Source organism: Lithobates pipiens, unplaced genomic scaffold (assembly GCF_037356315.1).
Source record: "Lithobates pipiens isolate NorthernLeopardFrog02 unplaced genomic scaffold, aLitPip1_a1.2 Scaffold_52, whole genome shotgun sequence".
In the NCBI taxonomy this organism is placed as follows: Eukaryota; Metazoa; Chordata; class Amphibia; order Anura; family Ranidae; genus Lithobates; species Lithobates pipiens.
The window spans coordinates 93,577-116,719 of record NW_027507875.1 but is presented as its reverse complement, the minus strand read 5'-3'; the positions used below and the strand labels follow the sequence as shown (position 1 = coordinate 116,719).

At 44.8% G+C, this 23,143-nt stretch overlaps 1 protein-coding gene across 2 annotated transcripts in view; it reads right to left on the bottom strand.

The window, feature by feature from the left end:
* Positions 1-23,143, bottom strand: part of TBC1D22B (TBC1 domain family member 22B) — a 496,720-nt gene that overhangs the window by 412,165 nt on the left and 61,412 nt on the right. The gene's annotated exons all lie outside the window — the stretch shown is intronic.

Here is a 23,143-nt window from a genome sequence, read left to right as displayed (position 1 = left end):
CACAGCAGCGATCACGTCAGACACATACGACCATTCTGATGCCGTCTGCTCTTTCTACATCCCTCTCTGCCGCTAAAAGCCTACTCTAGCATGGCAGGGATTTGTCTTCTCTGCCTACCTCACTGATCATTCACATGGGCAAAATTGGGAAGCAAAGGCATATCACTGCCTCACAAACATTTACTCCAGAGAGGAAACTAAAATCCTGAAAGATTTGACTCCCGCGCTTATAGTACAAATGAAAATTAAATGTAAAATATGTGAAGGACTGCAGCCTCTATCAATAAATTTACCCTAAGGTAAACCTAGAGGAATGTGAAAAAAGAGGAAGGACAGATATGGCGCTGCTCTTATTAACAGGTAATTTGCAACCTCTAAATACAGGGTTTGAGGGGTGTTTATACCACGGGTGCATATAATGCAAAAAGTGAAAAAAATTGCAGAAAATAAGAAATGTTAGGCCCCCGTCAGACCGCTCAGGTCTGCCTGTCAGTTTTGATGGCTGACTTGAATGGGCGCTCCATGCTGGTCTATGGAGCGATGGATGTCAGCGGTGACATGTCCGCTGACATCCGACCCGGTCCGATCCGCCAAAAGCAGACGGATGGCCCTACGTCCGGATCTGTCACTGGCAGATCGGCTGAGATCTGATGAAAATGGACATGTGGCCGTTTTCATCCGATCTCTCCACAGAATCCAGTGGCGCTTGACAAGCCCCGCCCAGTGAGCAGAGAGGGACCTATCATCATATGCTGGCTCAGCGGAGATCAACGGAGAGATTTCCCGCTGAGCCCGCAGACAGAGGCGGACTCCATGCAAGCGTATCCACATACGCCCTGTTGGAGCTTCCACTGATCTGTCAGGGCATCTATTCCGAAGGCCTGGCTGCAATGGGCCCCGAGTGTAATTCATCTTGATTTTGAAGTTGCAGGGGGATGCAAATAAATCTACTTCGGGACTGACTCCCAAGGACAGGATCAACTCGAACATCTGCTTGGACATTCTAGACTACAGGGACGAAGACTGCTGAAATATTGGTCAGATTTTTCTGAGCCCAGGACATGACGGCCTTGACTTCTTGGAGCAGAGTAGAGCTCAGAGTGCCCCTCGTCTCTTCACATGAGACCGCTGTGGTGTTGTCCATCTTCAGTAAAACTCCCTTCAGGAGATGAGTGAAAGATTGGAGGGCAGACCAGGCTGCCGGTAACTCCAGGACATTCAAACCCAGGTTGTGAAGACGAGCACCCCACTTGCCTTGAGCAAGTCCTGACCTGCAAAGGGCTCCCAAATCAGCACCACTGGCATCGGTCAAGACCGTGACCCATGAGACAGGAGCAATGGAGTGGCAGCTTAACAGATTTCTGTGCTGGAGCCACCAGAAGAGACTGTTCATCACTGAAGTTATGTGAATGGACCGATTATCGTTCCCCAAATTCCGTTGTTGAAGAAACACTATCTGAAAAGGGTTTAATCTCCCCAGAGACCACATGACCATGGGGGTCATAGAGACCATCGTAATCTTTAAGCATTGTGAGGCTTTTAGGTGTGAAGAGCTTGTGAGATTCTTCCTTGAATGACTGGAATCTTTTCCATGGGGAGAGAGATGGAGCTTTCTCCAGTGTGGAACTAAGTACAGTATATCAGGCGGACTTGCTCCAGATTGCTTTTTCCCCCAGACGTGCTGGAAGAGAAGCAGACGCGCCCCCCACACGACATGCCTGGGCAGGCCCAAACTCAAAAATAGCTTAGCCGGCTTCCGTCCACTGGACATCTGGCTCTTAGTGGGCTTCTGGAAGGATGCCCGTCTTCTGCTCCAGTTTCTTCTGATATCTCGGCCGGGCCAGTAGGAACGCGCTTCCCTTGAATGCTCAGTACTATGTCTTCTGTGCTGAGGCCTTTTCTGATTAGACAGATGCTCAACATGAATAACAGCAAGGACCCTTCAAGGGGATCCTACACCAGGCCTGCTTGGATGCTGGGTCAGAAAGCCAGGGGCGCAACTACAAGGCCCACTTGGCCTTGACTGAGGACAGCATAGTCCGGGCCAACAAGTGGATACGGTCAATTGAAGCCTCCCCCAGAAAGGCCACTGCCAGCTTAACCACTTTCAGACTGGACCATTTTGCTGGCTTAAGACTCCACTTTTTGTGATTCGGCACAGCGTCGCTTTAACGGACAATTGCGCGGTCTTGCGACATAGCTCCCAAACAAAATTGACGCCCCTTTCTTCCCACAAATAGAAGCTCTTTTGATCACCCCTGCGGTTTTTTTTTTGCGGTATAAACAGAACTAGAGCAACAATTCTGAAGAAAAAAAAACAAATTTTTTACTTTTTGCTATAATAAATATCCCCCAAAAATATATAAAAAAATATCTATTTTTCCTCAGTTTAGGCCGATACGTATTCTTGTACATTTTTTTTTTTACCAAAAATAAGTAATGGTCGGCAATTAGCGATTTTTATTGTGACTGCGACATTAGGGCGGACACATCAGACATTTTTGACACATTTTTGGGACCATTGTCATTTATACAGCAATCAGTGCTATACAAATGCACTGATTCCTGTGTAAATGACACTGGCAGTGAAGGAGTTGACCAGGGGGTGGCAGTGTAGGGGTTAAGTGTGTCCTAGGGGCGTGGCACTAACTGGGGGGGCTGGGCTGTGTTGGTGAACACTGATCTCTACTCCAACCAATGTTGCTAGGCAGAACGGGGAGATGCCGTTTACATCGGCATCTCCTTCCGTTCAGCCTCCCCATGAGACTATCGCGGCGATCGAGTCCGCAGGACCCGCAACCACACTCACGGGGGGTCCCGACCGGCGCGCTCGCTATGGCAGGGCGGCAAATACAAATGGACGTACCTGTACGCCAATTTGCCTGCCCGTGCCATTCTGCCGACGTACATCGTCATACGCCAGTTGGGAAGTGGTTAAGCTCCTCGATTACCGAGCCCCTGGCCAGATGTTCTGAGACGCCTCTGATCATGGAGTCTACATTCTCCATCCAAACCTCCATGGCCTTTGACGGGTTTGCAAGCGATCCCGGCTGACCCATAAATCCTTTTCCGACCTTGATCTATTCTTCTCTCAATCCCATCTTTGAAGGATACTGCATCTTCCAGAGGACGAGTGACGCATTTAGCTAGTCACATCAGAGCTGCTTCTACGAGGACAGCATTTACCAGATATTAACTTCCTCAGCCTTGAAGGGGTATAACCTGGAGGTTCTACGTGACAGAGGTCTTCTTATCTACCTTGCTCCATTCCTCATCAATAATATCCTTTAATTCAGAGAGGAGTGGGAAATTGGAATGTCCTTTCTCCAGATGGTTAAAGAATTTCTTCTGTTTAGCTGCGGGAGTAGAAGAGTATTCCCACTTAAGGGCCTCTTTGACCGCTTTAATTAGTGGAGAAACCAGGGTGAAGTCGAAGCCTCTGACAAACTCATCTCCCTCCATCTCGCTGTGCGAGGAATCATAAGGTTGGGATGGGCCCAGATCCTCCTAGGCCTCGTCAGCCAAGGAGCCAGATAATGTGGTGTACTGGCTCCGCGTGTAAGATGTACCCCACTCTTTGGGGGATTGTTGCACCACTCGTTTGACCAGCGTCTCCATTTTCCGGCTTTCAGCATCTTTTTCCCCGATCCCCTTGGCATAACAAGGGTCACATGAGAACAAAAGGGGTGAAACTTGCGCTTGGTAAAAAAATAGAATAATTGATATGGAAAAAATCAATGAAGAAAATAGCAGCTAAGCACAAAAAACCAGATACTAGGTCCAATAAACAGAAATATAAAAAACAGTGCAGCGCTTAATGTATAACACGTGACTGAATGTAGTGAAACAATAAATCAGAGAAGTTAATGCTTTCAAAAAGTAAAACATCAATAATAAACAATACACATGTGCATAATGTGCAATAAACAAAAAATGGGCTATTGAACCAAAAAAAGGATCAAAAAAACTTTTAGAAGGAAAAAAAAAAAAAAAATATTGTTTAAACTACAGCCTAGTGCTGTGAAGCACAACCTAGTGATTAAGTGAGAAAAACAAACAACAAAATTGAAAAATAAATCAAAACAAATCCCATGCTTTGGATAAATGAAGTGATTTACAAGGCCTCATAAATGTGAAGATATAAGTTCATTGGGTAGAACGTGAATGAAACTTTAAAGATGAACGTGAATGAAGCTTTAAAATTGGTCCCAGGTGTCACTGGTGCAGGTGCTTGACCACGTAAATTCTTTCACTCTACAGTTTAAGTAAGTAATAAAGGCTTACCAGAGCCACCTTTAGTGTGCGCAAATACGAACTCCCCAAATGTTGGGATCGGACAGGATCGTTCCTCCGACACTCCTCGTGTAGATGACTCGAATCACTTTTCCGGATAGGAAGGTGAAAAATGACCCACACCTTCGGGTGCTCCTTGAACGTCGTCCGTTCCGGTCCGTTCGAGAAAAGTTGGCGTGTCACCAAATGGATGAGAAAGAAAAAAACGCCCAATCGTGTAATAAAGTCTAAAATATATGTACTTTATTTTCCAACCAAATAGGCGTTGAAAGATACAAATGACTCAATAGAGTCGTATAAAATTGAACGAAAAAATTGCTAGCAAAAATGTAAAATACAGCGGATAAAATTAGCACGAGATGTAGACGTATCTACCCGACGATCGTTTCGTCACAAATTGACGTCATCAGGGGGAAAAAAACGATTTTTTCGTTCAATTTTATACGACTCTATTGAGTCATTTGTATCTTTCAACGCCTATTTGGTTGGAAAATAAAGTACATATATTTTAGACTTTATTACACGATTGGGCGTTTTTTTCTTTCTCATCCATTTGGTGACACGCCAACTTTTCTCGAACGGACCGGAACGGACGACGTTCAAGGAGCACCCGAAGGTGTGGGTCATTTTTCACCTTCCTATCCGGAAAAGTGATTCGAGTCATCTACACGAGGAGTGTCGGAGGAACGATCCTGTCCGATCCCAACATTTGGGGAGTTCGTATTTGCGCACACTAAAGGTGGCTCTGGTAAGCCTTTATTACTTACTTAAACTGTAGAGTGAAAGAATTTACGTGGTCAAGCACCTGCACCAGTGACACCTGGGACCAATTTTAAAGCTTCATTCACGTTCATCTTTAAAGTTTCATTCACGTTCTACCCAATGAACTTATATCTTCACATTTATGAGGCCTTGTAAATCACTTCATTTATCCAAAGCATGGGATTTGTTTTGATTTATTTTTCAATTTTGTTGTTTGTTTTTCTCACTTAATCACTAGGTTGTGCTTCACAGCACTAGGCTGTAGTTTAAACAATATTTTTTTTTTCCTTCTAAAAGTTTTTTTGATCCTTTTTTTGGTTCAATAGCCCATTTTTTGTTTATTGCACATTATGCACATGTGTATTGTTTATTATTGATGTTTTACTTTTTGAAAGCATTAACTTCTCTGATTTATTGTTTCACTACATTCAGTCAAGGGTCACATGAGGACTTGACTTCCAGGACCCGGGTCCCACAACCCCAGGATCTGTGATCAAAACGGCTGTTGTAGCGGTGGGTGTGGTGTTTGGAGGAGGAATGGGAACATCTCCTCTGCTGGGAGGAGGAATGGGAACATCTCCTCTGCTGGGAGGAGGAATGGGAACATCTCCTCTGCTGGGAGGAGGAATGGGAACATCTCCTCTGCTGGGAGGAGGAATGGGAACATCTCCTCTGCTGGGAGGAGGAATGGGAACATCTCCTCTGCTGGGAGGAGGAATGGGAACATCTCCTCTGCTGGGAGGAGGAATGGGAACATCTCCTCTGATGTTGGGTCCTAGACGGAGAGTTAAGGCTGGACCTTGAAGAAGGTGGGTGTTGCAGCCTGGCAAGGTCCCCGTCATCTTGGACAGTAAGCTGATGGGTTGACCTGGAAGGTCTAAAAAAGGGAGAAGGGAGAACTTGACGTTTAGGGAATCAGTCAATCTGCAGATTTGCAATGGTGCAAATTTGTTTGTGTACACCAGCTTCAGGGTGATTGATGTTGCATTTTAATTAAGTTTAACCGTATGCCGACCAGCCGCCGCAGTTGTACTGCGGCAGCATGGCTCGGCTGCGCAAATTGCCTTTATGCTACATTGGTAGCATAAACAGCCACTAGGGGGTGCTTACGTGTGCCCCCTCTCGCTCCCTGAGCCGATGAGAGTGCCCAGCAGTCTCGATCGCCGCCAAGCTCCCACGATCGTTCAGGGCACACGGAGAAGCGGCAACTGTGTGTGTAAACAATACATAATACAGGTAACTGGTGTAAAACTACAGCAATACAGTTGGTAAATTAAACTAGAATGCAGGAGGAGCATAAATTATGCAATAAAATCACACATTGGATAATGAATAAAGTCCATAAGAAAAGAGTTGTAACTGCATAAAAATGACAATTTCAATTGACAGGATGGGGGATGGAGGCAGACAGGGGAGGAAGGCAGAGAGGGGAGAGAACTGGAAAGTCAAAGTCAACAAATTCCGGCAGCCATCCAGTGGAAACAGAACCTCATTCCCGCACTGAAAAGACAAGAAAAAAGGTGGCGGCCCTGTGTGAAGACTGTATAATAATTTTAATATAACAAGTAACAACAAGTCAAACTCACATTTCAGTAGTTAATATAAGGCATTGTATGGTCTTATGCAATGTGAATCGTCAGTCAATCACTGGAGTGGATTAGCTGTCCCTGTGTTCATCTCCCATTGCCGCTAGATGGTGTTTTTCCGTCAGCGGTGAATGTACATCAGAACGAGGCTTGGTAGACAGGCTGTGATCCAGACAGAGGGTGATGACGTCACTGGAAGTGCAACGCGTTTCTTGAGCCGGCTGGCCGTGAATGGCGTGATGGCCGCGCCCGTGTCTGGAGACACTATGCGGGTCCGTTCCACCCTAAATACATCTCCTGTGCTCTCCAAATCGCTGTTGGAGGGGTCTGATGGTACGTCCAACGTATATCAGGTCACCCGGGCAGGTGAGGCCATAGACTACGTAATCCGATGAGCAATTATAAAAGTCTTTCAAAAAGTAAGGGTGTCCTTTTGTACTGAAACATTTTTTGCCATGGTCTACAAAGCTGCATGTCTTACATCATTTTTTTTTTTTTTTTTTTTTTTTTTAACATCGATACATCCCTACCAAAGGAATGAGCGTGAGTGCTGGAGAGGGAGCCGAAGTGTTTTTCAATTTGCTGGGAGCGATTTCATTCTTCAGGTTTGGGGCCCTATGGTATATCACCCTAGGGTGTGGGGGAAGGATAGACTTAAGGCGAGGGTCCTGTTGTAAGATTGTCCCAATGTTTGGGCAGAATTCTTTCCATTTTCTTGTGTTTGGAGTGGAATGTGGTAATGAAACTACATGAGCAGTCTTTTGGTGGCAAGCTGGTTTTGGTGAGTTTTCCCATGAAGGTACTGTTTATAGGTATCTTCCAATAGGCTCTCTGGGATTTTTTTCTTTAAGAATTTTTAGACAGGCACTGAGTTCAATGTAGTCTGTATCCCTTGTGCAATTTTGTATCACATGACAAAATTGACCCTTAGGGATATTTTGGACCCATTTTGGGTGGTGGCAACTTTTAACCGGTTCCCGACCACCTCCTGCACGTATACGTCAGCAGAATGCAACAGCTGGTAAAAGTAACGTACTCGTTTGTTACTTTTGAATTTCCCGACGTGCGCGCCTGCCGAGACCTCCGTGACCATGGTCGCGGGTCCTGCTGACTCGATTCTGCCTAGTGACAGAACACTGATCGTCTGCACCCTGTCATCGGGAGCAGCAATCAGTGTGGTGTCACACACAACCACGCACCCAATTAGAAAAATGCCCCTAGGAACACTTAACTCCTACACTGCCACCTAGTGGTTAACCACTAGGTAGTGCTAGTGACATTTTTACAGTAACCAATGCAATTTTATAGCATTGATCTCTGTATTAATGCCAATGGTCCCAAAAAGGTGTCAAAATTGTTCGATGTGTCCGCCATAATGTTGCAGTCATGAAAAAATAAATAAATAAATCGCTGATCGCACCATTACTAGTAAAAAAAAAAAATTGTAAAAATGTCATAAATCTATCGCCTATTTTGTAGACGCTACAACTTTTACGCAAACCAATCAATATACGCTTATTGCAGGTTTTTTTTTACCAAAAATATGTAGAAAAATACGTATCGGCCTAAACTGAGGAAAAAAAAAAAGTTTTATATATATTTTTGGGGGATATTTATTATAGCAAAAAGTTCAAAATAATGTGTTTTTTTTCAAAATTGGCGTTTTTTTTGTTTATAGAGCAAAAAATAAAAACCGCAGAGGTAAATGGCACCAAAAGAAAGCTCTATTTGTAGGGGGAAAAAAAAGGACGTCCATTTTGTTTGGGAGCCACGGCGCATGACCGCGCAATTGTCGGTTAAAGCGATGCAGTGGCGAATCACAAAAAGTGGTCTGGGCTTTTGCCTGCCAAATGATCCGGGGCTTAAGTGGTTAATTTATTGCTTTGTCATGTTAATATAATCCTATTCGCTATGTACCTAACATACAATGCTAATTAATTATTGGTTTGTGTTAAAAGTCCATTCTTACTGTACCATATTTCAATGCTGGATTTGTATTGTCCTTACTGGTGCACACAATAAAACTAAATGATTAAAAAATAAAAAAATAAAAAAAATAGGATTTTTTATAACAGCTTCCCTGTAAAATCCTTTTCTTTGAAGTACATCATGGGACACAGAGCCATAGTAGTTACTATGTGGGTTATAGGCCACCTTCAGGTGATGGACACTGGCACGCCCCAAGACAAAAAAGTGCACTCCTTATACAACCCCTCCCACTGCTGGGAGTTCCTCAGTTTTGTAGCAAAGAAATGCATATGTACACCAAAGGAGGGAGGGACCTCTGTGTCCCGTGATGTACTTCAAAAGAAAAAGGATTTTGCAGGTAAGCCGCTATAAAAATCCCATTTTCTTATCGTACATCACGGGACACAGAGCCATAGTAATTACTATGTGTGATGTCCCATAGCAATGCCAACTGAAGGGAGGGAGACACAACAAAAGTAGGGCACCAAGAGACCAGAGGACTCGTACTGCAGCCTGCAGTACACTGCCCGAAGGAGATATCCTCATGACCTTTACATCTACCTGACAGAATCTGGTAAACGTATAGACTGAAGACCACGTTGTGGCCTTGCATACCGGTATCTGAGCCATGGAGGCTTGGTGATGCACTGCCCAAGAAGCACCAACAACCCTGGTGGAGTGCACTTTAACATGAAAAGTAGGAATTTTGCTTGAACAATCGCTTGACAAATCCATTTAAAAATAGTAGATTTTGACATTGCCTGCCCTCTTTACAGACCATCTGGCAACGAAAACAAAACATCTGTTTTACGAATCTGTCACTTTCAAACAGACCTTGACCGCTCTCACCACATCAAGAGAATGTAGCCACCTCTTTCACAGAACAAGGTTCTGGAAAAAATAAAAATAAATGAAGGCAGAACAATATGCTGCTTCAAATGAAAATCGGACACAACTTTCATTAGGAAATTAGGATGAGGCCGCAATACAACCTCATCCTAATGAATAAAAAAAATATGGCTCTTTACAAAAAAAAGCAGCCAACTCTAATACTCTTCTAGCAGAAGATATAGCAACCAAGACAATTATTTTCCTTGTCAGGAGGACCAAGAGAATATCTTGTATTGGATCAAAAGGCTGTTTCTGTACTGCCAACAGGACTAAATGCAAGTCCCAAGGGTTCAGGGGTAACCCAACTGGAGGATTAATCCGCATTACCCCTTGAATAAAGTTACGAACCAGAGAGCGCGAAACAAGTGGTCGTTGGGGGGGGGGGGGGGAAAGAAAAAACGATAAGGCCGACACCTGGCCCTTGATAGTACTCAGGGCCAGCTTAATTTCTAATACCATCTGTAGGAATTCAAGGATCCTACCTATATTTCCTGGGGTGCCAACCCCTAGATTCAAACCAGGAGACATATGCCTTCCAGACTCTATAGTATATGACTCTGGAGGCCGGCTTCCTAGCATTAACCAAATTAGAAACTACTGAAGCCGACAACCCACTGTTTTTCAGAATGTGGGTCTCAACAGCCAAACTGTTAAATTTAGCGTTTGTAAGGTATGGTGGAATACCAGACCTTGCGAGAGAAGGTCTGGCCACAGTGGTAGGATCCCCTACCGCCATCTTTATGATCTTTGCAAACCAAGATCTCCTGGGCCACTCTGGGGCCAAAAGAATCGCCTCTTGCTTGATCCTGCGAAGAAGGCGCGGAACTAGCGGAATAGGAGGAAACGCATAGATCAGTGAAAACTGATCCCATGGAAAAAACAGACATCTATTCCGAATGCCATTGGATCCCTTGCCCTTGACACAAAGTTGACAATCTTGTTGTTGAACCTGGACACAAAGAGATCCAGGTCCGGGACTCCACATTTTTGACATATTGACAGAAAGATGTCAGGGTGAAGGGACCATTCTCACGGGAATAATTGTGGAAACTCAAGTAGTCCGCTTGCCAATTCTCTATCCCTGGAATTAAAATTGCTGATAAAGCAAGGAATGTTTTTTTTGTTTTCAAAAGTATTTATTAGGAAATAATCGAAAATACGCAGTGGTAGAGCATGTACAAGCGTACAAAACAAAAAGCGCAAATTACATAGTGAGCATCGTATATGATCAAAATTGAGTGAACATAGCAACATAAACAAAAAAAGAACCATGAAATCAGTATGAACAACATGAGTATTAACTTATGAGATAAATAATACCACATGGATCAAAAGGAAAAGAATATTTCTGAAGAACTAGAAGAGACAAAAGGAGGAAAAATGAAAAAAGAGGGGGGAGCATCCAAGGATAAAGAAAAGGAGAGAAAATAACAGGATATCAAAGCAAAGGGAGAGGAGAGACCAGCACAGTTAATATAAGAGTCTAAAGATAGACCACGGTTTCCATTTTGCATCGTATAGTGGGATAGAATCATGCAAAGTGTGGTGAATTTTTTCAACATGCATCATGAGATCTATGCGTGAGAGGATCTGGGTAAATGACAGAGAGGGAGACTTCCAATTAAGTGCTATAGACCATAACATGGCTAGACAGATCGAGTGAATCAAACATCTCAAATGTTTAGGAGTATCTGGTGGGGCAACAAATAGTAAGGCATGAGATATGTTAAGGTTTATAGTATAACCAGCTACCTTATTGATCACGTCAAAAAGCAAACCCCAAAACGGTTGAATACGGGCACAGTCCCAAAAAATGTGTTTAAATGAGCCTGGACAGGGGCATCCCCTAAAACAAGTAGGGGAGACCTGGGGAAACATGCGATGCAACCGATGGGGCGTATAATACCATCTGATAAGTAACTTAATAGCTGTTTCTCTGAGGGAGAGAGATTTAGAGCATTGGCGCATATTCCTCCAGGCCCGGTCCCAATCCAAAGCGTCATGATCCAACCCAAGTTCAGCCTCCCATTTAGTACGGTATGGCAGTTCTACGGTCGCCACCATTGAGGACATGGTCTCGTAGAGGCCGGAAATAAGGCCCCTCTGCCTAGGAGCGGTGAGGCAAACATCCTCAAAAAAAACCCCTGGGGGTCGGGTGTAGGGGCCAGGGTAATGCTGTGAAAAAAAATGGCGAATCTGCAAGTAATGAAAGAATTCTGAATTCGGGATTGGATGATTGGACTGTAGTTCCTGAAATGAGACAAAATGGGAGTTAACCAGGAAATCCTTCAAAGTAACCAGGCCAAGTTCAATCCAAATACGGAACGCGGTTCCAGGATTGTGGGCCGATATAAATCTAGGGTCACCTAAATAAGAGACCCCCACTGGAGTCTGGGGGACTAAGCCGTACTTATTGCCATACATATGCCAGAGACGCAGGGCATCCAAAACACAAAGATTTTCATGGATATGAGGGCAATGCGGTACATACGGGGACCACATAACATTTGATAGGGCCAGAGGACGTATGGATTCCTGCTCAAACTGAACCCACGGCACCCTAGAGTTCCTAATGGACCATTGGGCTTGCTGAGAGAATCTACTTGCCAGGTAATAAAGCCAAATTTGTGGGACACCCAGACCACCATTTGAGGCAGAACGATATAGGACATCTCTCGCAAACCTGGGGGGTTTATCCTGCCAAATAAACCTATTGAGGTATGATTGAAGTCGATCTATATAAGATTTTGAGACTCTAATTGGGAGGGATCGGAAAGCATATAATAAACGGGGAAGTATTACCATCTTAATAGCCGTTATGCGCCCTAGAAAGGAGATGTGTAAGCTGGACCAAGATTTCAAGGTGGACTTAATTTTAGCAAACAACTGGGGGTAATTGGTGGAAAAGAGGAGTTTATACTCATTAGAGAGGGCTATTCCTAAATAAGAGAGGTGGGAGGAGGGCCAATGAAAGGGAAATGTCTGTTTAAGGTGAGAGAGTTCTTGTGAGGGAATACCTATGGGGAGGGCTTCAGATTTAGATATATTAATGGATAGGCCTGAAATAGTAGCAAATCTCGATAAGACCTCAAACAAATTGGGAAGGGAAACTAACGGGTTGGTCAAAAACATCAGGACATCGTCCGGCATACATACAGAATTTACTAGTTAAGGTTCCTTTAGTATATCCTGAGATATCGGGGTTGTTCAAAATAGCTATGGCCAGGGGCTCGAGGGCCAGGGCAAACAGAAGTGGGGATAGAGGGCACCCCTGCCTGGAACCCCTTCCCACACCGAAAAAGGCTGAGCAGCAACCCGGGATCTTTATCCTAGTCTTGGGATCCTTGTATAGGGAGAGGAAAGAATGCAAAAACTCGCCACAAAAACCCAACCTCTGTAAAACTTTAGTAAGATAGGCCCAAGAGACACTATCGAATGCCTTCTGGATGTCCAAGCTGAGAAGCAGAAGACTACGAGAGTGTATATTAGCGTCCTGAATTATGTTGGTTGCCAATCGAATGTTATCCGTAATTAATCTGTGGGGAAAAAAACCAGATTGGAATGGGGAGATAAGGCGGGGAATCTGAAGGGCTAATCTGTCTGCCAGGATTCTACTAAAAATTTTTAAATCATTATTCATGACCGAAATTGGTCTATAATTTTGGGGGAGTGCGTGATTCTTGTTTGGTTTGGGGATCATGGACATTGTAGCTAGTAACATTTCCTCCGGGAAACAACCGCCCTTCATCACCCAGTTAAAAAAGTAGGCGAGTCTGGGGGCCAAAACCGAAGCAAATTTCTTATAATAGATAGCCGCAAAGCCATCAGGGCCTGGGGCAGAACCTTTTTTAAGGGATTTAATTACATTTAAAACCTCCGCAGTGGTGATAGCAGAGTTCAAATGCGTTAATTGTGACTCGGACAGGGCCGGCAATGGCACCCCATCCAGCCAGGTGTCAATTTCTGGGGTCATAACATTCGGGTCACGGGCCAACAGGGAGGCGTAGAATTTTTCAAAGATCGCTAAAACTTCCTTGGGATGTGACGTGAGGTGGCCTTCCCTAGATGTCAACTTGTAGACATGCGTAGGTCTTTGGGAGTGTTGCAACTTACGCGCGAATCTCGAGGAGGCCGCGCTCTGACAGGATATGGTTCGCTTTCGCAAATCTAAGGGTTTTTTCAGTGTTATTTGTCAGGAGAGTCTAATTCCAAGCGTTTACGATCAATCTCCTGTCTAGTAGAATCTAAGTGTAAGATGGTTGTGTTCTTATATAGGTGATCAAGTTCCTTTGTCAATGTTAGTATTCTACCGTTTAGTAGTTTATTACGGGCAGCCGAAATCGCTATCAGTTTACCTCTCAAAACTGCCTTATGCGCTACCCAAACTGTGGATGGGGACAGTTCTGGTAAGTCATTAATTGAGAAATATTCTTCAATCGCCTCCTCCACTGTTGATATTGTGTCAGCTTCTGTCAATAGAGACTCATTAAGTCGCCAAGAGTGTGATGTGGGGGACAACCCAATGAAAGTCGTAGTGAAAGCAGTGGCATGGTGGTCCGACCAGACACAAGGGTAGATACAGCTCTGAGTCGAATTGGCTAGGATAATGGGGGAGGCAAAAATATAGTCCAGCCTGGCTGAGCTGTTATGGGGGTGGGAGTAGAATGTAAACTCCCGAACCCCCACATTATGTGCACGCCAGGTATCAACAAGTTGACACTCTAGTAAACCGTGGGTAAGTGACTTGGGGAATGCCCTAGTGAGGGGGGTGTGAGAGGAGCGATCCAAATTTGGATTAGCGACCAGATTAAGATCTCCCCCAACAATCAAGTGTGGTGAATGGAAGGAGGCTAGTTTCGAGAAAAAGGACTTAAAGAAAGCAGCAGGGGCATCATTGGGGGCATACACACTTGCGATAGTCAGCTCCCTATTATGTATCAAACCTTTGATAATGACATATCTACTATCAGCATCCTTATAGAAACGTTTCACCTCCATAGGAAAGGAGGAATGCAAGAAGATAGCTGCGCCCCTAGACTTAGAGTGGTATAGAGAGCAGAACGCCTGAGGGAAGTTCCTATGAAAAAATTTAGGGTGGGAGTTATGGGAGAAATGGGTTTCCTGAAGGAGAAGGATTTTAGCATTTACTCCCTTGTAGAAATCAAACGCCTTGCGTCTCTTGATGGGGGAATTAAACCCCTTAACATTATGGGACACACATGTAATTGCCATGACAAAAAATGTGAGGGGCAAGCATACGGGGAGCCCCAAACGTCAAATAACAATCGGGGAAAATAGAGTAAGAGGGACAAAAATGAGGGAGAGCAAATAGGAGCGCAGCCATCAACCCGCTAAAGAATACATATTCGCATATCAAAGCCATATCAAGCATGAAAAACACAGCCATATATATAACATTGTGAGGAAAGAGAGTGTAGAAGAAGTGCTAGACCATCCAGGATAGGGGAGGAGGAGGAGAAAAAAGAAAAAGAAAAAATGAAACATAGAAAAGGCATAGAAATTGTGAGGGAAACACTTTCCCAGGAAACCAGTACCCCTGAGCATAAACCTAATCCAGAACATATAGAGTCCAGGTCCAAAAACTTTTAACAGGGGGGTCAGGTTGACAAGGGGACCGACAACCTTAAAAAAATTAATCATCGGAACCCAAGTCCCTAAGAGAGACTTACAACCTGAAAAACAGATAACCCAAAAGGTAACCACGAGACACCAAGGTCTCAGTCCCATGTATCAGTAAAACTAAATAAGTAAAACAAAGTGTGTAGGAAAACTGCTGGGGGGGGAGAAGCATGTCACAGCGCCAAGTGACTGCAGCAAGAAGCCGCAATTCCGGGAGTAAAAGGAAAAATGGGGAAGCATGCCTGCATCCATTGCCATCAAAAAAGTAAAGTCAGGGGGGAGCGCAGAGGAGAAGAGGTCGTCAGCGAGGGCTACCCCCGTTAGGTTCGCCAGCCCCATACCTAATCCGCCTCCTGTCCCTCCGCGATGGTGGTGTTTGCCAGATAGGGGCCGGTCTAGGAGTCAGCAGGGGTCTGCGAACCTCCACAGCGTCCAGAAGTCCCAGTTTAACCAGTAGATCTTGTCCTTTCTGAAGCGTAGATACCGAGTAAGTGCTGCCATTGTGAGGAACGATCAGCCTGAACGGGAAGCCCCATCTATACCGAATACGCGCTGACTGGAGTGCAGAAGTGACGCAAGGAATGTTTTCTACCCGAGAATGAATAGGATTCACCTCTCTGGGCTGCACGACTTCTCCTTCCCCCTTGGTGATTGATATAGGCCACTGCTGTGGCATTGTTGAATTAGATCCTGACAGGATAATTTCGTTATCTGAGCATCCAGGCCTCTAGAGCCAGGTGTACTGCCCGAATCTCTAGAATATTGATGGGCAAGGTCATCTCTGATTTGGACCATTTCCTTTGGATAGACTCTTCTTCCAGGACTGCTCCCCAGCCCAAAAGGCTGGCATCTGTTACCACCTTCCAGGTAACTGGTAACCAATTGAGGCCCTGACGCACTTCAGGGAATAACCGCATTGGAGCTTGGACCTTCTTGTTCCAAGTTGACCGGATACTGTTTTGCAGCAGTCTTGAATGAAACTGTGCATATGCAAAGTCGAATAGAAGGATTGTTTTGACCAAGTGAATCAGTTCCTTTATGGAACTGACCCTTTCCTGGGGCAAAAACACATTGTTCTGAACTGTATCTATGATCAGTCCCAAGTACTGCAATCTCCTTGACGGTTTTAAGGAGGATTTCTCTAGGTTGAGAATCCAAACCTAGGCATTCCAGGTAGCCGACTGTGGTGACCAAACTTCGGTTTAAGTGGGATACCGACTAATCTATCAAGAGTAGATAGTCTAAGTAGGTTAGTGTTCTTATACCTTGAGCCCTTAGCCTGGCTAAAGAAGGAGCCAGAACCATTGTAAACACTTGAGGTGCAGTAGCTAGACCAGATGGCGGAGCTACAAACTGAAAATTACGATTTTCTTTCTTGAAGAGTAGAAAATTCTGGTGAGCGGAGAACAGTCACATGGAGATGAGCATCCTTGATTTCAATTAACGCCAGAAATTCTGCCCCTCATAGGATGGAGACTACCGATCGGATTGACTCAATGCGAAAAGACCGGATATTCAAAAAACGGATTAGATCTCTGAGATCTCAAATGGGTCCGACATCCCCATTTGGTTTTGGAACCGTGAAAAGGTTTGAATGAAACTGTAATCCTTGCTCTTCCAAGGGGACCACCAATATCACTCTGAGACAAGAGATGATCCAAAGCTAGAAAAAGAGAGACTTCTTTTTCACTGGATCTCTGGGACCTGAGAAAATGAGGAGAAGGGAACTCTCAGAACTCTAGTTTGTAACCTAGAGATATTGAGGAAGCCACCCATCTGTCTTGACATTTTTCCTGCCAGATCCTTGAAAACTGTAGAAGCCCCCCCCCCCACTCGAGTGAGTGGGGGTGCCCCTGCATAAGGAGGCTTTACTATTTTGTTTGGTGGGTTTCCTCCCCCAGGTCCTCTTTTGACCCTGGGACTGACCCCGAGGTTTACCTCTGGCACTTGACGAGGAAGGCCATCATGACTGCCTGGAGGATGATGCCTCTGGCACTGAAGAAGCATGCCTAAAAGAAAAATGCTAAAACTTAACTGCTTGACAAAGACTTAAAGTGGTTGTAAACCCCCCCCACAACTTTGTCCCATGTAAATCAGCATAAAAAACCCTAATGAACACTGCTTGTAGATATCTCCTTCTTTGCTTAGTATTGTTGTAATCCTTATTGTTATGTAGAATGAAGTCACTGAGCATGCCCAGATCTCCCTTGATTTACGGCACACTCTATGTGTTTATCCATCTGTTATCAGGACTTCCTACAGCACAACACTGAACTCTGCTAATCACTCAGAGCTTCCTCCTACACACCATGTGACCTCACATACAGTCTAAACTTGGTCATTACGGCAGTCTTATAAGCTGAAGCTGAAAAGTCTGACAAAGGCAAATATTAGACATTTGTACAAGTAAATACTATGAAACAAACAAGTAAGCTATGAACAGGGAAGCATGGTTGCCATAGAAACGTTGGATTGAGAAGGAGGCTTGGTTAACAGTACAGGAAGTGCTCAATGTAAGGGTGGAAATACACTCCACTGTGGACTCAGAAAACAATACTTAAGATGGTGTTGCCTAACCCCTGGAAACAAGTTTTTTAAAGTTTCTTTAAACAGTAATATGCGATTTGGGCTGGATTACAGTGGCTATAGTCTGACAATTACTTATTATAATGGACTAAATTAAAAGAAGCATCAGAGTGAGAGCGTTTACTCCCTCTTTAACCACTTGCAGACCAGACCAATTTGCTGGTCAAAGACCAGACCCCTTTTTGCGATTCGGCACTGCGTCGCTTTAACTGACAATTGCGCGGTCGTGTGACGTGGCTCCCAAACAAAATTGACGTCCTTTTATTCCCACAAATAGAGCTTTCTTTTGGTGGTATTTGATCACCCCTGCGGTTTTTATTTTTTGCGCTATAACTAAAAATAGAGCGACAATTTTGAAAAAAACGCATTATTTTTTACTTTTTGTTATAATAAATATCCCCCAAAAATATATTTAAAAAAACATTTTTTCCCTCAGTTTAGGCCGATACGTATTCTTCTACATATTTTTGGTAAAAAAAAAAATTGCAATAAGCGATTATTGATTGGTTTGCGCAAAAGTTATAGCGTTTACAAAATAGGGATAGTTTTATAGCATCTTTATTAATTATTTTTAATTATTTTATTTTTTTACTAGTAATGGCGGCGATCAGCGATTTTTATTGTGACTGCGACATTGTGGGGGACCCATCGGACATTTTTGACACATTTTTGGGACCATTGTTATTTATACAGTAATCACTGCTATATAAATTTCAGTGATTCCTGTGTAAATGACACTAGCAGTGAAAGGGTTAACCAGTGGGTGGCAGTGTAGGGGTTAAGTGTTCCTAGGGGTGTGTTACTAACTGTGGGGGGTTGGGCTTTCATTTAGTGAACACTGATCTCTGCTCCAATCACATGGAGCAGAGATTAGCGTCACTAGTTGCTAGGCAGAATGGAGAAATGTTGTTTACACAGCATTTCCTCCATTCGGCCGCTCCGTGAGACGATCGCGGGGATGCCCGCGGCGATCGAGTCCAGCGGCGCACTCCCGATGGCAGGGCGGCATTGAATATTGGACGTACCTGTACGCCAATATGCCTGCCCATGCCATTCTGTCGACGTACATTGTCATGCGCTGGTCGGGAAGTGGTTAAACCCCCCACTCGTGACCAGACCAATTTTAAGCTTTCAGTGCTCTCACATTTTGAATGACAATTAGTCATGTAATACTGTACCCAAATAAATATTTTGTCCTTTTTTTCATACAAATAGAGCTTTCTTTTGGTGGTATTTAATCACCTCTGGATTTTTTATTTTTTGCGCTATAAATGAAAAAAAAAGACTGAAAATTTTGAGAAAAAAAAAAAAAAAACGAAGTTACGTACCGGTAACGTTTTTTCCAGGAGTCTTTCAGGACAGCACACGAGAGACCTCGGCTCTTCCCTTCTCAGGAAACACCGCCTCCACCAGATCTTTAAAACCATCCCTTCCCTCCAGCCCTTCAGCTTTTGCATGAGCACCTCCAGCCAGACTAGAGAGACAAAGATACATTATAAAATATTACACATACCTGATGCTCTCATGTCCTAATGGCAAGACCTTATTTTGGGTGGGTACCGGTGCTGTCCTGAATAACTCCTGGAAAAAAACATTACGTTACCGGTACGCAACTTCGATTTTCCCTCTTTCGTCTTTCAGGACAGAACACTTGAGAGGATAAGCGAGAACTTACCCTAGAGTGGGACTACTGTTTACAGGACTTTACGCCCTGGGTAGACAATAAGTCCAATCTGTAGTGATTAACGAAAGTCCTAAAACTTGACCACGTTGTTGCTCTGCAGATCTGTTCGGGTGTAGCCCCAGCCCACTCTGCTTGAGACGTTGCCATAGCCCTAGTGGAATGGGCCCTAATACCTTCCGGGGGCCTCTACCCCTTTTGCTATGTATGTCCAACTGATTGCAAGCCTAATTCCTGACATCTAACCTGTGAAAGACATGTTCCCGTTCCCTCACAGGAATTGAACAAAAAGTGGGCAAACAGATTTCCTGACCTCCATGGAAATTAGAAGCTACCTTAGGCAAAAAAGGCCGGATCAGTTTTAAAAATAATCCGATCCGGAAAAATCTGAAGGAAAGGTTCCCTCCCTGAGAGGGCTTCAAGCTCACTGACCCTTTCTTGCGGCAGTGATAGCTACCAAAAAACAAACCTGTCTTGAGGGTTAAAAAAAAAACTTTACCGTACAAGAACTGATAGGCTCAAAAGGATCTTCTGTAAGAACCTGCAAAACTAAAAGATACATCCCAAACTGAAAAGGGATGTAAACTGACTGGTTTCTGTCTACTTAAACCTTTAAAAGAACCTGGAAACCCAAGGCTTTGCTACCAGTTGCTGCTAAAGAAAACACTTAGGGCAGAAACCTGACCCTTAAGAGTACTGAGAGCCATTCCCTTATCTGCCCCCCTCTGTAGGAACTCCAGCACTGCTACTGGACCAAGAATGTTAAAGGAGCTTTCCACACCCCAGGAATTGAATTTTTTCCATACCTTAAAATAAATCCTGTTTGTCTCTTCCTTTCTAGAATTCAGAAGAGTCGCTATTACCTTTCGGAGAACCCCTTGCTTTTCAGCCTCTCCTCTTCAGTAGCCAGGCTGCCAGACTCCACCTCTCCCCCCTAAGGCCAGCAGATTGGGCATTGGAAAAGTAGATCTTCCCTGACAGGAAGTATCCTGGGTGGTAACACCGCCAGTTTCTTTAGAACAGAAAACTCAAAGCCTCCTGGGCCCGTGTGGGGCCATCAAGATTAGGGTTGTTTTTCTCCACCACCAGAGGGACCTCTTGACCTTTATTGGAATGAGAACTGTAGAGTCCAGAAAATTCTGAGTACGATCCCAAACCTCCAAAATGAAAAGCTGCAGGGGCGAGAGTATGCTCCTGCCCCTCTTACCGCTGGAAGGGCCGATGTCAGCAGTCCCGAGGCGGACATGGCCTTTCTTATAGAGACTTGTTGATTGCTTTGCAGAACTGTCAAAGCCTTATCTACTATGCAAATTTTCTCCTCTGGGAGAAAGAATTGCTGCTGGGTTGAGTCTAGAACGTCACTATCTGCGATGGACTCAGGTTGGATTTTTCCAAATAAAAAGCCAGCATGTCTTTGGATTGTAGTGAGAAACCCACACAGGGAAAACATAACTTCAACACAAGCATTGGTATGTTGGGGAATTGAACCAGCAACCCCCAGTGCTGCTAGAGCCATCTGTAAACCCTGAACCAGCTGCTCCGATGAAGATACAAACAGGAGCAGGTCGTCCGGGTATGCTACCACTTGGATTCCCCTGCATGTCTTTGGAGTGTGGGAGGAAACCGGAGCACCCACAGGAAAACCACGCAGGCACAGGGAGAACACACAAATCCCAGGCAGGCATCGCCGCAGCTGGGATCCAACCAGCAACCCTACCCACTGCTAGGTGAGAGTGCCAACCACCACACCACTGTGCCGCCCAAAGTCGTAGGAAAACCAGAGCCTCCACCATAACATTGGGCTAAACTTTTCCCACCCGGATATTCACCAAAGGGGAGGGTCCGGAACTGAAGATGTACTACTTCTGACCCTGACCTTACTACCACCCTGAGGAATTCCTGGTTGTCCTCGGCAATTGGGATGTGCAAATGGGTGTCTCTTTGATCTATGGACGCCATGAAGCAACTTGGAGGCAGCAGTGTTTTCACGGAAAAAAATGGAATCCCTCTTTGTAGCAGTTTGACGGATTCAAAGGTTTCAGGATCAACTTGAACTTCCTTGAAGGTTTTCTGACCACCAAAACGTGGGAAACAAAACCCTCTACCTACCTCCCCAGGAGAAACCCGTGACACTGCACCCTGCTGCTCCAAATCCTCCAGAGAAATCAGAAGGGCTACCGCCTTCTCTGCCCACCTTGGCAGGTCTGTGATTAACCACCAGTGGGGGGGGGGGGGGGGTGGAGACATGAAAACTGCAGTCTGTATCCCCTCCTTATGCCTGGAATAAAAGGATTGGAGGTAACCGACTCCCACTGTGGGAAGAAAGCCCCCAGTCTTCCTACCATCGGGGTTAACTTGTCATTGGGACTTTTGGGACTCTGTCCTCGGAAAGTTAAACTTCCTATGTGGGCAGGTCTTTATATTTTCCCCCCACTTTTTTCTTTAAGGGAAAAGCCTTCTTTTTACCCGCTGTCTGATCAAAGACAGCCTCCAGGTCTGGACCGAACAGTAAATCCCCCGTGAAGGGAATACCACAAAGTTTGATCTTTGAAGCATTGTCCCCTTGCCATGTCTATAACCAAAGTGCCCTTCTGGCTGAATTAACCAAGGCAGAAGACCTAGCAGACATGCAGACCGACTCTGCTGACACATCCGCTATGTATGTGACTTCTTTTTAAAAGCATTGGGAAAGAAGAAAGAACTGTTTTTTTCAGTCCCTGCCTCAATATGAGCTTTTATATGAGTCAACCAATGCTCCATGTTGCGTGCCACCACTGTGACAGCCATGGCAGGCCCATGAATTCTTGAGGGGAGAGTCTACCCTCTTGTCAATAGGGTTGGTTAGCATACCCATATCTTCAAAAGCCAAATCTGACCTACTGGATACCTGAGAGAAAGCCACATCCAGTCTAGGAGATTTGTTCCACACAGCAGATTCAGCCTCTGAAACAGGGAATCTGCATTTCAATTCTTTAGAAAAGAAAGGCTTCCTCTCTGAGTCTCGCCATTCTCCCTAATGGTGTCTACCAGAACCTCATGCACTGAGAAGACCCTTTACTTCAGTTCTCCTAGACCATCATACAACTGGTCAGGCAGAGATCGGGATTTTTTCTCCCCTTGGATACTCAGTGTAGTGTTAATAGCTCCCAGGAGCTGTTCCACTTCCTCCAAGGAGAGCTTGAAACGGGAGGGAGGATCTGGAAGATTCGCCTTCCACCTTCTCTCCCTCTGACTCAGAAGAGTCTGAGGATTCACTGTGCTCATCCTCTAGTATCGATCTTTTACCCCTAGGTAACCCATCATTAGCAGAGGGACCTGTCAAGGGCCAGGTGTGACATCCTGTTGTGCTGGCAGAGAACTCGCTGAGGGCTATATAGATTGAAAAATCCCAAACAAGGTTTTAAAAGACTGAAAAAGTGCTGGAGAGCTCTTTAACAGAAGCCGCCAGACTAGAACTTTTGTTATTCAGCCTGATCCTTGCTTAAGCTTTCAATGCAATTCCTACGTAATACTTACCCCGGGATTCCCCTAACACACTTCTACATAAGGGGCACTTCCTCCTGGACCCATGTGAAAACGTAGACTTTTCCATGGACTTGTCCTGTAACGACAAAAAAAACCCACCAGCATCAGCCCCTGCCAGAAAAAGATTAACACCAGATCGGCACCAGGAGTGCACCCCCCCAGGACCAACCACCACCAGGGTCCTAGACGTGCAACTCTTGCCCTCCTAAGG